The sequence below is a fragment of the Triticum aestivum genome, chromosome 2B, assembly GCF_018294505.1.
Source record: "Triticum aestivum cultivar Chinese Spring chromosome 2B, IWGSC CS RefSeq v2.1, whole genome shotgun sequence".
NCBI classification, from domain to species: domain Eukaryota; kingdom Viridiplantae; phylum Streptophyta; class Magnoliopsida; order Poales; family Poaceae; genus Triticum; species Triticum aestivum.
In genome coordinates, this window is record NC_057798.1 from 462885590 (window position 1) to 462900439 (window position 14850).

Below are 14850 nucleotides of genomic sequence, written 5' to 3' on the forward strand. Positions count from 1 at the left end.
CTCGTGGCCTGGTGCTGGGCCCTCCTGCAGTGTTTTCAGTGCCTAAAATCCTCAAATATTCCAGAAAAAATCATACTAAATTTGCAGGGCATTTGGAGCACTTTTATTTTCGGACTATTTTTAATGCACGGATAATTCAAAAAACAGACAGATAATACTAATTTTGCTTTATTTATTCTAAATAACAGAAAGTAAAAAGAGGGTACAGAAGGTTGTGCCTTCTAGTTTCATCCATCTCGTATCAAAATGAATCCACTAACAAGGTTGATCAAGTCTTGTTAACAAACTCATTCCGAATAACACGGATCCGGAGAAATTTCGAATAACACTAAGTTACCTCAATGGGGATATGGAAATCCCCAACAATAAGAATATCATACTTTTTCTTGATAGTAGGGAGAGGAAATTCAAAACCTCCAAAAATGATTGTTGGAACTTTTTCAATAGAATTGATACTATGAACTTGAGATTGTTTCCTCGGAAAGTGTACCGTATGCTCATTACCATTAACATGAAAACTGACATTGCCTTTGTTGCAATCAATAACAGCCCCTGCAGTATTAAGAAAAGGTCTACCAAGGATAATAGACATACTATCGTCCTCGGGAATATCAAGAATAACAAAGTCCGTTAAGATAGTGACATTTGCAACCACAACAGGCACATCCTCACAAATACTGACAGGTATACCAGTTAATTTATCAGCCATTTGCAAAGATATTTCAGTAGGTGTCAACTTATTCAATTCAAGTCTACGATATAAAGAGAGAGGCATAACACTAACACCGACTCCAAGATCACATAAAGCAGTTCTAACATAATTTCTTTTAATGGAGCATGGTATAGTTGGAACACCCGGATCTCCAAGTTTCTTTGGTATTCCACCCTTAAAAGTGTAATTAGCAAGCATGGTGGAAATTTCATCTTCCGGTATCTTTATTTTATTTGTAATGATATCCTTCATATACGTAGCATAAGGATTTACTTTAAGCATATCAGTTAAGCGCATACGTAAGAAAATAGGTCTAATCATTTCAGCAAAGCGTCATCATCCTTTGACTTGGATGGTTTAGGAGGAAAGGGCATGGGTTTCTGAACCCATGGTTCTCTTTCTTTACCATGCTTCCTAGCAACAAACTCTCTCTTATCATAACGTTGATTTTTGATTGTGGGTTATCAAGATCAATAGCAGGTTCAATCTCTACATCATTGTCTTTGCTAGGTTGAGCATCAACATGAACATTATCATTAACATTATCACTAGGTTCATGTTCATCACCTGATTGCGTTTTAGCATCAGAAATAGAAATATCATTGGGATTCTCAGGTGTGTCTACAGTAGGTTCACTAGAAGCATGCAACGTCCTATCGTTTTTCTTGTTCTTCTTTTTAGAAGAACTAGGTGCCTCTAAATTATTTCTTTGAGAACCTTGCTCGATTCTCTTAGGGTGGCCTTCAGGATACAAAGGTTCCTGAGTCATTCTACCAGTTCTAGTAGCCACTCTAACATCAAAGTCATTTTTATTATTCAATTCATCAAGCAAATCATTTTGAGCTTTGAGTACTTGCTCAGCTTTAGTAGCAACCATAGAAGCATATTTGCTAACGCAGTGAAGTTCATCTTTAACTCTAGCTAGATTATCACCTACGCGTCCTATCTCGAAAGCATTATTCTTTAACTCTCTACCAACATAAGCATTAAAACTTTCTTGTCTAGCCATAAAGTCATCAAATTCATCTAAGCATGGGCTATGAAATTTAGTAGAGGGTATCTCAACTTTATCGTATCTATAGAGAGAATTTACCTTCACTACCTATGTCGGGTTATCAAGACAATGTAGTTCTTCAGGTGGTATATTCAGACCATGTATTTCTTCAATAGGAGGTAAATTCTTAACATCTTCAGCTTTAATACCTTTTTCTTTCATTGATTTCTTTGCCTCTTGCATATCTTCAGGACTGAGAAATAAAACACCTCTCTTCTTCGGAGTGGGTTTAGGAATAGGCTCAGGAGTTGGCTCAATTGGTTCAGGAATTACTTCAGGAACTGGCTCGGGAAGAGTCCAATTATTTTCATTAGTCAACATATTATTGAATAGTATTTCACCTTCATCGACTGTTCTTTCCCTGAAAACACAACCAACACAACTATCCAAGTGGTCCTTGGAAGCATCGGTTAGTCCATTATAAAAGATATCAAGTATTTCATTTTTCTTAAGAGGATGATCAGGCAAAGCATTAAGTAACCGGAGAAGCCCCCCCCAAGCTTGTGGGAGACTCTCTTCTTTGATTTGCACAAAATTATATATTTCCCGCAAGGCAGCTTGTTTCTTATGAGCAGGAAAATATTTAGCAGAGAAGTAATAAATCACATCCTAGGGACTACACACACAACCAGGAGCAAGAGAATTATACCAACTCTTAGCATCACCCTTTAATGAGAACGAAAATATCTTAAGGATATATAAATAGCGAGACTTCTCATCATGAGTAAATAGGGTGGCTATATCATTCAACTTGGTAAGATGTGCCACAACAGTTTCAGTTTCAAGGCCATAAAAAGGATCAGATTCAACTAAAGTAATAATATCAGGGTCAATAGAGAATTCATAATCCTTATCAGTAACACAGATAGGTGAAGTAGCAAAAGCAGGATCGGGTTTCATTCTAGCATTAAGAGACTGCTGCTTCCATTTAGCTAATAATTTCTTAAGATCGTTTCTATCATTGCAAGCAAGAATTTCCATAGCAGCTTTTTCATTCATAACATAACCCTTAGGAACAACAGGTAAAACATAATCATTGGGGGAACCTTCATCATCACTATCATCATAATAGGATCTTCAATATTTTCATTCCCCCTAACTCTAGCAAGTTGTTCATCAAGAAATTCACCTAATGGCAAAGTAGTATCACGCACAGAAGTAGTTTCATCATGCATAGCAGAAGTGGCATCATCAATAACATGCGACATATCAGAATTCATAGCAGTAGTACGTTTAGGTGTTGCAAGCTTATTAATAACGGAAGGAGAATCTAGTGCAGAGCTAGATGGCAATTCCTTACCTCCCCTCGTAGTTGAGGGATAGATCTTGGTCTTAGCGTCTTTCAAGTTCTTCATAGTGATCAACAGATATAAATCCCAAGTGACTCAGAGAATAGAGCTATGCTCCCCGGCAACGGCGCTAGAAATTAGTCTTGATAACCCACAAGTGTAGGGGATCGCAACAGCTTTCGAGGGTGAAGTACAACCCAAATTTATTGATTCGACACAAGGGGAGCCAAAGAATATTCTTGAGTATTAGCAGTTGAGTTGTCAATTCAACCACACCTGGATAACTTAGTATCTGCAGCAAAGTATTTAGTAGCAAAGTAGTATGATAGTAATGGTAACAGTAGCAACAGTAAAGGTAAATGTTTTTGGGTTTTTGTAGTAGTTGTAACAGTAGCAACGGAAAAGTAAATAAGCAAAGAACAATATGTGAAAAGCTCGTAGGCAATGGATCAGTGATGGATAATTATGCCGGATGCGATTCCTCATGCAATAGTTATAACATAGGGTGATATAGAACTAGCTCCAATTCATCAATGTAATGTAGGCATGTATTCCGTAAATAGTCATACGTGCTTATGGAAAAGAACTTGCATGACATCTTTTGTCCTACCCTCCCATGGTAGCGGGGTCCTAGTGGAAACTAAGGGATATTAAGGCCTCCTTTTAATAGAGAACCGGACCAAAGCATTAACACATAGTGAATACATGAACTCCTCAAACTACGGTCATCACCGAGAAGTATCCCGATTATTGTCACTTCGGGGTTGTCGGATCATAACACATAATAGGTGACTATAGACTTGCAAGATAGGATCAAGAACACACATATATTCATGAAAACATAATAGGTTCAGATCTGAAATCATGGCACTCGGGCCCTAGTGACAAGCATTAAGCATAGCAAAGTCATAGCAACATCAATCTCAGAACATAGTGGATACTAGGGATCAAACCCTAACAAAACTAACTTGATTACATGGTAAATCTCATCCAACCCATCACCGTCCAGCAAGCCTACGATGGAATTACTCACGCACGGCGGTGAGCATCATGAAATTGGTGATGGAGGATGGTTGATGATGACGACGGCGACGAATCCCCCTCTCCGGAGCCCCGAACGGACTCCAGATCAGCCCTCCCGAGAGAGATTAGGGCTTGGCGGCGGCTCCGTGTCGTGAAACGCGATGAAACTTTCTCCTTGATTTTTTTCTCCCGAGACGGTATATATGGAGTTGGAGTTGAGGTCGGAGGAGGTCCAGGGGGCCCACGAGATAGGAGGGCGCGCCCTAGGGGGGGGCGCCCCCTGTCTCGTGGACAGCCCGTGGGCCCCCTGGCCTTGATTCTTTCGCCAAAAATTCTTATTAATTCTGAAAAGTGCCTCCGTGGATTTCCAGGACATTCCGAGAACTTTTCTTTTCTACACATAAAACAACATCATGGCAGTTCTGCTGAAAACAGCGTCAGTCCGGGTTAGTTTCATTCAAATCATGCAAGTTAGAGTCCAAAACAAGGGCAAAAGTGTTTGGAAAAGTAGATACGTTGGAGACGTATCAATCCCCAAGCTTAATTCCTGCTCATCCTCGAGTAGGTAAATAATAAAAACAGAATTTTTGACGTGGAATGCTACCTAGCATAATTCTCAATGTAATTTTCTTTATTGTGGCATGAATGTTCATATCCAAATGATTCAAAATAAAAGTTCATATTGACATAAGAATAGTAATACTTCAAGCATACTAATCAAAGCAATCATGTCTTCTCAAAATAACATGGCTAAAGAAAGTTCATCCCTACAAAATCATATAGTTAGGCTATGCTTCATTTTTTTCACACAAAAATGCTCCCATCTTGCACACCCCCGATGACAAGCCAAGCAATTGTTTCGTACTTAAATAATCTCAAACTTTTTCAACTTTCACGCAATACATGAGCGTGAGCCATGGATATAGCACTATGGGTGGAATAGAATATGATGATGGATGTTGTGTGGAGAAGACAAAAAAGAGAGAAAGTCTCATATTGACGAGATGCCCATCAATTGATGTCAACATGAAGAGTAGGGATTGCCATGCAACGGATGCACTAGGGCTATAAATGTATGAAAGCTCAACAAAAGAAACTAAGTGGGTGTGCATACAACTTGCTTGCTCACGAAGACCTAGGGCATTTGAGGAAGCCCATCGTAGGAATATACAAGCCAAGTTCTATAATGAAAAATTCCCACTAGTATATAAAAGTGACAACATATGAGACTTTCTATATGAAGAACATGGTGCTACTTTGAAGCACAAGTGTGGAAAAGGATAGTAACATTGCCCCCTTATTTTATTTTTGGGCCTTCTTTTTTTATTTGGCCTTTTTTTATTTGGGGATAATGCTCTAATAATGATGATCATCACACTTCTATTTATTTACAACTCATGAATTACAACTCAAAATAGAACAAGATATGACTCTATATGAATGCCTCCGGCAGTGTACCGAGATGGGCAATGAATCAAGAGTGACATGTATAAAAAATTATGCATGGTGGCTTTGCCACAAATACGATGTCAACTACATGATCATGCAAGGCAATATGACAATGATGATGCGTCTCATGATGATGAACGGAACGGTGGAAAGTTGCATGGCAATATATCTTTGAATGGCTATGGAAATGCCATGATAGGTAGGTATGGTGGCTGTTTTGAGTAAGATATAAGGAGGTTTATGTGTGATAGAGCGTATCGTATCACGGGGTTTGGATGCACCGGCGAAGTTTGCACCAACTCTCAAGGTGAGAAAGGGCAATGCACGGTACCGAAGAGGCTAGTAATGATGGAAGGGTGAGAGTGCGTATAATCCATGGACTCAACATTAGTCATAAAGAACTCATATACTTATTGCAAAAATCTACAAGTCATCAAAAGCCAAGCACTACGCGCATGCTCCTAGGGGTATAGATTGGTAGGAAAATACCATCGGTCGTCCCCGACCGCCACTCATAAGGATGCACAATCTAAGAACACCTCATGTTTCAAATTTTTTACACAACTTTTACCATACGTGCATGCTACGGGAGTTGCGACTTCAACACAAGCATTCTTTAAATTCATAATCATCCAACTGTCATGACTCTAATATCACTACCTCCCTATCTCAAAACAATTATCAAGTATCAAATTGACCATAGCATCCAATTCACTTCCTATGATAATTTTATTATACCCAACTTGGATGCCCATCATTCTAGGACCAATTTTATAACCATAGCAAATACCATGCTGTTCTAAGATACTCTCAAAATAATATAAGTGAAGCATGAGAGATTAACAATTTCTACAAAATCAAGCCACCGCCGTGTTCTAAAAGATATAAGTGAAGCACTAGAGCAAAACTATCTAGCTCAAAAGATATAAGTGAAGCACATAGAGTATTCTAATAAATTCCAATCAAGTGGGTTTCTTACCAAAAGGTGTGTATAGCAATGATGATTGTGGTAAACTAAAAATCAAAGACTAATATCATACAAGACGCTCCAAGCAAAACACATATCATGTGGCCTATAAAAATATAGCTCCAAGTAAAGTTACCGATAGACGAAGACGAAAGAGGGGATGCCTTCCGGGGCATCACCAAGATTAGGATTTTGGTTATCCTTGAATATCTTGGGGTGCCATGGGCATCCCAAAGCTTAGGCTCTTGCCACTCCTTATTCCATAGTCCATCAAATCTTTACACGAAACTTGAAAACTTCACAACACAAAACTCAACAGGAAATCTCGTAAGCTCTGTTAGTGCAAGAAAGAAAAACCACCACATAAGGTACTATAATGAACTCATTATTTATTTATATTGGTGTTAAACCTACTGTATTCCAACTTCTCTATGGTTCATACCACTTAATACTAGCTATAGATGCATCAAAATAAGCAAACAACACACGAAAAACAGAATCTGTAAAAAATAGAACAATATGTAGCAATATGTAACTCTCGAATACTTATGGAACTCTAAAAATCCTAACAAAACAGGAAGTCCTGAGAAATTTGTCTATTTATCTACATCAAAAAGAATCAACGCAAAAGCACATTTCTATGAATTACTAAAATTATTTTCGTGCGTGCAAAGTTTCTGTTTTTCAGCAGAATCAAATTAACTATCACCATAGGTTATCCTATAGGTTCGACTTGGCACATACACTAATTAAAACATGAAAACACATGTAAACATAATCTAGATGAAAAATTTATTAAATAACAACAAGGAAAAATATTGGGTTGTCTCCCAACAAGCGCTTTTCTTTAAAGCCTTTTAGCTAAGCATTGATAATTTTAATGATGCTCACATGAAAGACAAGAATTGAAGCGCAAAGAAAGCATCATGAAACACGTGACAAACACATCTAAGTCTAACATAATTCCTATGCATAGGCACATTATAAGGAAACAAATTTGCCAAGCAAGCAAAAACTAGCATATGCAAGGAAGAAGAAAGAGACGATAGCAATCTCAACATGACGAGAGGTAATTTAGTAAGATAAAAATTTCTACGACCATATTTTCCTCTCTCATAATAATTACATGTAGGATCATAGGCAAATTAAACAAAATAGCTATCACATAACATATTCCCAACATGATCCACATGCATGTGAAGTTGACACTCTTCCAAAATAGTGGGATTATCATTAACTAAAGTCATGACCTCTCCAAACCCACTTTTATCAAAAATACCATAAGATTGAACATTCTCCAAATATGTGGGATCTAAAGTTGACACTCTTCCAAATGCACTTTCAATATTATTGCAAACACTATTAATAATCTCATATTCATCATGGGGCTTAAATAAATTTTCAAGATCATAAGAAGAGTCACCCCAATCATGATCATTGCAACAAGTAGTAAACATAGCAAAACTAGCATCCCCAAGCTTAGGGTTTTGGATATTATTAGCACAATTGACATCAAGAGAATTTAAAATAAAATCATTGCAATCATGCTTTTTATTCAAGGAGCTATCGTAATTCTCTTCATAAATTTCTTCATCACAATTTTTAGATTCACAAATTTCAAGCAAAGCTTCATAAAGATAATCTAGTGCACAAAACTCACTAGCAATTGGTTCATCATAATTGGATCTCTTAAAAAGATTGACAAGCGGATGAGCATCCATATATCTCAGGTTCTCTACTTAGCAATAAATAAACAACTATTCCAACCAAACGAGCAAACGAGCCAAGTAAGACATCAAAGCAAACGAAAAGATGAACAGAAGAAGGGTGAATAAAATGGCAAGGGTGAACTGGGGGAGAGGAAAATGAGAGGCAAATTGAAAATAATGTAATGCGAGAGAGATGAGTTTGTGATGGGTACTTGGTATGTCTTGACTTGAGCGAAGACCTACCCGGCAACGGCGCCAGAAATCCTTCTTGCTATGTCTTGAGCTTGCATTGGTTTTCCTCGAAGAGGAAAGGGTGATGCAGCAATCGTAGCATAAGTATTTCCCTCAGTTTTTGAGAACCAAGGTATCAATCCAGTAGGAGGCTCCTCAAAAGTCCAACGCACCTACACAAACAAACAAGAATTTGCAACCAACGCAATAAATGGGTTGTCAATCCCTTCACGGCCACTTGCGAAAGTGAGATCTGATAGAGATAATATGATAAGATAAATATATTTTTGGTATTTTATGATATAGGTTGGAAAAGTAAAGATGCAAATAAAAGTAGATTGAAAGCTTATATGATAAGAGATAGACCCGGGGGCATAGGTTTCACTAGTGGCTTCTCTCAAGATAGCATAAGTATTACGGTAGGTGAACAAATTACTGTCGAGCAATTGATAGAAAAGCGAATAGTTATGAGATTATCTAGGCATGATCATGTATATAGGCATCACGTCCGTGACAAGTAGACCGACTCTTGCCTGCATCTATTACTATTACTCCATACATCGACCGCTATCCAGCATGCATCTAGAGTATTAAGTTCATAAAGAACAGAGTAACGCATTAAGAAAGATGACATGATGTAGAGGGATAAACTCATGCAATATGATATAAACCCCATCTTTTTATCCTCGATGGCAACAATACAATACGTGCCTTGTTGCCCCTGCTGTCACTGGGAAAGGATACCGCAAGATTCAACCCAAAGCTAAGCACTTCTCTCATTGCAAGAAAGATCAATCTAGTAGGCCGAACCAAACTGATAATTCGAAGATACTTGCAAAGATAACTTAATCACACATAAAAGAATTCAGAGGAGATTCAAATATTTCTCATAGATAAACTTGATCATAAACCCACAATTCATTGAATCTCGACAAACACATCGCAAAAAGAGTTATATCGAATAGATCTGCAATAAGATCGAGGAGAACTTTGTATTGAGATTCAAAGAGAGAGAAGAAGCCATCTAGCTAATAACTATGGACCCAAAGGTCTGTGATAAACTACTCACAACTCATCGGAAGGGCCTTGGGGATAATGTAGAGGCCCTCTGTGGTCGATTGCCCCTCCGGCGGAGCGCCGACGAAGGCTCCAAGATGGGATCTCGCGGATACAGAAGTTGCGATGGTGGAAATAGTTTCTTGTGGTCGCCTCCGATGTTTTCAGGGTACATGGGTATATATAGGAGGAAGAAGTAGGTCGGTGGATGCTCGAGGGGCCCACGAGGGTGGGGGGCGCGCCGGGCACCCTCGTTGCCGCCTCCTCCGTTGCTTGACGTCCACTCCAAGTCCCCTGGATCACGTTTGTTCCAAAAAGATCGCTCCCGAAGGTTTCATTTCGTTTGGACTCCGTTCGATATTCCTTTTATTCGAAACACTGAAATAGGCAAAAAAACAGCAATTCGGGCTGGGCCTCCGGTTAGTAGGTTAGTTCCAAAAATGATATAGAAGTGTAAAGTAAAGCCCATAAACATCCAAAATGGGTAATATAATAGCATGAAACAATAAAATTTTTAGATACGTTGGAGACGTATCACTGCCATGCGATCGCCTTGATCAACCATCGCCGCCCTGTCGAGGCACCTTCAGGCAGCTAAATTCACTGTTTTGACCCTTTTTTCTTAGTTTAGCACGATCTGACGCTATGTGCAAAAGTTTTTGAATCTGACCATTTTCCTACTGCCATTGTCTATGGCGGTAGGGTAACACACCCTACCGCCACGGCCTTTGGCGGTAGGACTTACCTGCACCATCACTTTCATTTTTTGCAGAAAGGACCCTACCGCCGAGTCGATGGCGGTAGGACGTGTAACCCTACCACCATAGGCTATGCCGGTAGGGTCCTTTTTGCAAAAAATGAATCTTTTATTGCATGCGTGTCTTTATTATAATTACATGCACGCCCCTACCGCCAAAGACCATGGCGGTAGGGTCCTTTTCACACCGAACAGGCGTAACGGTGTAAGTAAGTCCTATCGCCAAAGGTCTTGGCGGTAAAGACAATGACGGTAGAAAAAGGGTCAGATCCGAAAAAAAATTGCACATAGGGTCAAATCGTGCTTAAGTTAAAGAAAAGGGTCAAAACAGTGAATTTGGCCCCTGCATGCAGAGTAAAATTACGGCTCATGACACAACAAAGTTGATAAATACGAACGCTATTACAATATGGATGAGCAGTTCCGGAGTACTAGCTTATAAAATTACTACTCCCTCCATCCGGAAATACTTGTTATCAAAATGAATAAAAGATGATGTATCTCGAACTATTAGTAGGGAGTAGTATTTAACATGGATACAAGTTGAGAGTTTTCTGATTATCGCGAAAAGGATAAAGCATTGACTTGAAGTTTAGATGAGGTCTGAAGAGTAGTTAAACCTGAGTCTTTTTTTAATCAATAAATAAATAAATACCCGAGTGCTTGTGCATCTACACACTGTGACGTCGGAATTGTTACATGTTCGGAACTACAGCTGCTTATACAGCCCATGCCCACCAGTATGTCCATACTACTACAGAGCCCAAAGAAAACGGTAACTAATTCCTAACATAGTAACATCATGTCTGTTTTTTTTTTTGAGAGTACGCAATCGCGTACCTTAGCTGTATAGAAGGCAGAAATATATACAAGAGTTGAAGAATACATAAAGCCGTGGTGACCAACTAGTAGTCACGACTCGGCCCTCAGAACTCCACCCCTACATCTAACTCTACTACTCACAAAAAGTGGTAACTCTGTTAGCTCCTACCATTGCCCAAGCACGCAGATCGTCGAAAATTTGACCAGTGAAGCTAGCGATAGAAGAGACTACCCTTGTCGGACCAAAAACTAGTCCATTGCGATGTTTCCAAAGGCTCCAACAGATGAGCATGACAATCGAGTCGAAGCCTTTCCGAGTCTCCTTTGGGATCTGTTTGCGAGCATGCAGCCACCAATCTGCAATCTTATCATCTGTCGTGGGGACCAAGTTGGTCGTGATCCTGGCTCGAAGGAAGCAGCAGTGCCAGACTTGCCGTGCGAACACGCAGCGGAGCAAGATATGATCGACCGTGTCCTCCTCTTGGTCGCAGATGTAACAGGCAGATACTTGGTCTTGCAATCCATGTCGTAGTCGTCGGTCTGCCGTCCAAAGTCTGTATTGCATGGCGAGCCACATGAACAGCTTGCACGATAACGACGCCCAACATCTCCAGATAGCCGCGGCTAGGGCAAAGCGAACACTGCCGTGCCACAACATGCCATCGGTAGATCGTGAGGTGTACGCTCCGCTGTTGTTCCATCTCCATACTAGGGAGTCATTTTCCCTCAAATCAAGCACCGTGTTGATCATCGTGTCCCAGAGCTGAATAAGCTGAAGAAGCCCATCAACAGATAGCTCACCCGAGATGTCATTTGCCCATCGATGCATGTACAGGGCCTCTCTGACAGTGCGCCTATTGGCCACTTGCGTGCGAACACGCTGTCGTACTAGTGGTGCCCTCTCTCCATTGCCCACCTTTCAATGAACAAGACTGTTGAAAGCCGCTTGCACATTGGCATCCATAGCTAGCGGCAAACCCTGCCAAGGTCTCGAATCATCCGTGCGTTTAAGCCATTCCCACCTTAATCGCAAAGCCAATCCATGCTTGTTCAGATCTAAGACGCCCAATCCACCAAGCTGCTTGGGCCGGCTTTTGCCATGCGACCAGACACTTGCCTCCATTGATTTGTTCAGAGCCCGCCCAAAAGAAAGCACTGCAGCTCTTGTCAACACGGTCCAACATCACGTCTGTTTCATCACAAAAAGGGAATGCTTAGGTTATCACAAAGTTTTAGTACAACTAGAATAGTTAAGAAAAAATATTTTTGTTTGCAGTGGTAAAATAACAAACAATCAAACTTAACAGTTACAGTATGGGAATGACCAAAATGCTCGAACTGATTAGCTAAGCCTTTTCCAACTCAAAAATGAAAGAAAATTACCTGAGCCTTGCGGTGTAGGGTACGTTGGCCGAGTGGAAGCCGTTGAGCTTGTTTGCGTTGGCAGGTGGTGGCAACTTGCGGTTCCTCCACGCCCTCCACAGCACCGTGGCGATTAGCTGGAGCGGGCTGCCCTGTGGTAGTTTGTACCGGTATCTCCGTCGGCCGGCGCGCCACAAGCGCCGCAGTGCTGAGCAGCGTGACGACCGCCGGTGTTCCGTACGCCCAGCCGCGGCCTAGATTATCGTGCACATATACAAGGAACGTGGCGGCGAAGAGTGATCCGACGCTTACGCAAAGATAGAAACGGTTGAAGAAAAACCTCAAGGCCTGCTGCTCCCGCGGAATACGGGCGTCAAACTGGTCGGAGCCAAAGCCAGACACATTCGCCTTCAGACCGCCCGCCCCTGCCGCCACAATGTACAGCGCCAGGTAGATCATCGGCAGCTGCCCGCCGCTCACCGTGGCGCACCCGTGCGGGTCCGAGCATGGCGGCGGCCGTAAGCTCGGCGCGGTCGTCGCGACCGTGAGGAGCCCGACGCCCTGTGAGAAAATCATGCGGTCAAATCAAATCCAACAAAATACCTAAGAGTGCATATGTATACCATCGCGGTGATTATCGCATGCCGCCCAACTCTTTTAACACTGATCCCCGCACACACACACACACACACAAAACTCTTTTAACACGGAAGCAAAACTTAAAAAGATAAGAGGTCTCCAGTAAAAAACTAGCGGGCACACGAAACGGGTTGTTACCATCGGAAATAAGAAAATGTCATGCTGTCAAAACAAGGTACAAGGCTAAGGGTGCTCGTTCTTACAATCGCGGTGATTATCCCTGAGATGACCGTCATGATATAGCGCCCCATTTTTGCGTCAGCCAGGAAGGGCCAAATTTCGTGTTTTGACCCTTTTTGCAAACAAAATCGGGATCTGACCCCAGTTCGGAAAAATTTCGGGATCTGACCCTTTTGCCTACCGTCAGAGGGCCTGGCGGTAGGATTGCGTGCCCTATCGCCATACCCTACGGCGGTAGGCCCTTTGACGGCGATTGACGTGGAAAAGGGCCTACCGCCATCCCCTCTGGCGGTAGGGTCCTGTGTTCTGGATAAGGTGGGGAGGGGCTGGTTTGTGGGCCCCACCACCACTCTTCTTCCTCACTCATCTTCTTCCCCGTGCTCAGCTCCTCTTCCCCCTCTCCCCCCCTCACAAACCCCCCCTAGATCCACTCCATTTGCTTGGGATTTCATCGGTGGATCCGGAGCATTTTCATCACCCAAGGTACCTCCCCCATTCCCCCTTGTTTTGATTGGTTGAGATCTTTGTTTTGTGTTGATTTGGTCAATTTATTGCAAACCCTAGGTGTTGATGTTGTTGTGTGCATTTATGATGCATTTATGGCTAGGGTTGTGGTTATGTTAGGGGTTGGTGTTAGGGTTAGGGTTAGGGATGTTGGGTGGTTATGTTGGTGGTTATGGTGGTGGTTATATTGGGGGTTAGGGTTATAGTGATTATGTTAGGGGTTATGGTTAGGGTTAGTGGTTAATGGTTAGGTTAACTTTACTATGAATAGTAGTTATGCAAAATTTTGTTCATTTGTCCATTTGTGTTGGTTGGATGACATATATGGATTGATTATATTGTTCCCATTTTCTTAGATGCATAAGCTCGTAAACGTTCATTATTTGGACAAGTCGACATTTATGCTTGGAAATGACGATGAAGGGGAAGAGGCTATGGTTCTTGACACAAGTCCAAGCTTTGATGATCTTGTAGTTCAAGTGAGAAGCGTCTTACATTGGAATGACCCAAATGCCGAGGTTAAGCTTATTGGGAGGTATGACGTTGGATTGGGAGTAAAGTCCCGATTAAAGAGTATGCCCATCACCTCCCAATTGCATTGGAATGTGTACAAGGAAAAGTAGACGCATCACAAGACAAGTCTCTTGAGATCTTTGCCACAAAGGTTGATCCTCCTCCTCCTTTGCAAATTGATCTCAACCGCAATGCATCCTCCCCATGCATGATGACAGTGCCGAGGTGTATGTCCCCAATTCTTCTAGCCAACCACCAAGTAGCCAACCCAATGAAGATCATATCAACGCTAGCGCCATAGTACTCCGTCATGATGCTATTCCTCATGTTGAAGAAGATGCTATTCCTCATGTTGATGATGATGCTATTGTTGCTCTAGAGGAGGATGTTTACTCAGAGAATGAAGAGATCCATTACAATCCAATTGGTAACTTGGATGTCATTGTGCGGCAACAAGACATGGACCGTACCCTCCCTTATAACCGTATGTGTGGGTATAACTCAGATGACGAGGGTCCGGAGGAAGAGTTGGATGAGGATGGGTTGACTGCACCAGAAAACGAAATCTACAAGAAGGTGACCG

General features: G+C 41.5%; 1 pseudogene; it reads right to left on the reverse strand.

Moving 5' to 3' along the window:
- The window catches only part of LOC123039252 (protein NRT1/ PTR FAMILY 6.4-like), a 28200-nt pseudogene that overhangs the window by 7443 nt on the left and 5907 nt on the right, over window positions 1-14850 (reverse strand).